We start from the raw sequence: 1,661 nt of genomic DNA on the forward strand, positions 1-1,661 counted from the left end.
TGAATAAAAAATTTTGGAGGTGCGACTGCTAAGCTAATCAAGCACTTTTTGTGCGTTTTTATCTTGTTTTAGCGGGCTGTATTCTACAGTACAGCCCGCTAAATTTTAATTTTCGACATTTAATCATTCTCTAGCAAGTTTTTCATGTCGTTTCTGTGACATTAAGTTGTAAAACTGTTTGAATCTTGCAAGCTTACAAGCAACTATTTCAAACAGCCAAGAAGACTTCGTTTTTGGGATTTTGACATGCCAATCTTTGTGGCAGTTGAAACTTCTGCTTGATTTCGACTAGTTTCCTTTCCCATGTGGCTGAATTACCACAGAGATATAATAAACTTCGCATGAGCGCCATGAATCAATGGGGAAAAAAGAGGTCCATAATTTCACAGTACAGACCTCAAACTCGGTTAGTAACAGGTACATAATTATGTATACAGGCTTAACCTTCCATGTTATAAAGATTAGAAACTTCTTTAACCTGTTTTATTACTTTTTGGAAGATTCACTATTACAAGCATTGTACAGTGCTTCTGGATTTTAGCTTCTTATTTCTTGTAACGCAAGGCTGCAAAACAAAGTAAGAAACACTGCAAAAGGATTGATTTGATTGAATGACAGTTAGTTTTCACAAAATGTGAGAACATTTTACCTTTTGATGTAATGAGACCTTCCATTCACTTGGTGGATGAGCAGGAATAAATAATTATTGATGGTTTGCATCTGACCTCATAGCAGCCATGCAGCCATGTTGGTCAACAGAACAATGCATTAAAATGTCTTTTGGGAATTTAAGTGTAGTGCCACATGTGTATCTAAGCTCTTTCGCCTAGATTTCAAAAGAATATAGGATTCTGTGACCCTGATCGGAATGTTGTTGTATAAACTCAGCAATTACAAATGAATTTGTGAAGTTGCAGCATTCTTGTAGACTTGTACAGTGTTACTAGCACTCTTAGACTAATACCTTTATGGAGATGAAATCTCTTGATACAGCACCATGTGGTTTTGTTAAATCCACATTAATTTTATGAGTTTCTTAGGAAAATAGTTTATTTTAGTTAATTTTCTAGTTGTAGTGAGTCAATAAACAAATTTTAGATTTAATACTTTTGATTCCTAATTACTATAATAATAATTCTCTGTCCACAAGTGAAAACCAGTTTTTCTTATAATTTATACATGCACACACACACAGACACATACTGATATATCTGTATGATAATAATTATTGTTGTTGTAGGGACAAGTGTCACTGAGTAAACATACCTAACATAAACAATAAATTCGGGTATTATCAATCAAACTAGAATCATTAGAAGACTTACAATGTTTATATTAACTTTAGTGCAAGTTTAAGGTGTGTGGTTCAACATGTTGTTGTTTGAGGCTATAGAAGAAAGAGAGAAATAATCCTCACACTTCTCTGGACAATTTTAAGCAATGAAAAAAATTCTCTCTCATAGCACCTGAAAAATTCAGGTGACTCCAACGGGATTCAAACCACCCATGACCTCTGCTATGCTGGTGCAACTACCAACTGAGCTATGATTAGCCACACAGTTGGGATCAGAGGTCATGGGTTCAAATCCTATCGTAGCCTCCCACGCAGACGTTCTCAGGGCTTTGTCATGTGTTCCTCCCCTGCCAACGTCTGCTGAAAC

At 35.6% G+C, this 1,661-nt stretch overlaps 1 protein-coding gene across 1 annotated transcript in view; it reads left to right on the top strand.

The window, feature by feature from the left end:
- Positions 1-1,289, top strand: part of LOC137974846 (uncharacterized) — a 3,501-nt gene extending 2,212 nt beyond the window's left edge. The window contains exon 1 of the mRNA XM_068821839.1: positions 1-1,289. This exon is cut by the window's left edge and continues 2,212 nt beyond it. The gene's annotated coding sequence lies outside the window, so the exon portion shown is untranslated.
- The last annotated feature ends 372 nt before the right edge of the window (positions 1,290-1,661 follow it).

Source organism: Montipora foliosa, chromosome 11, assembly GCF_036669935.1.
Source record: "Montipora foliosa isolate CH-2021 chromosome 11, ASM3666993v2, whole genome shotgun sequence".
In the NCBI taxonomy this organism is placed as follows: Eukaryota; Metazoa; Cnidaria; class Anthozoa; order Scleractinia; family Acroporidae; genus Montipora; species Montipora foliosa.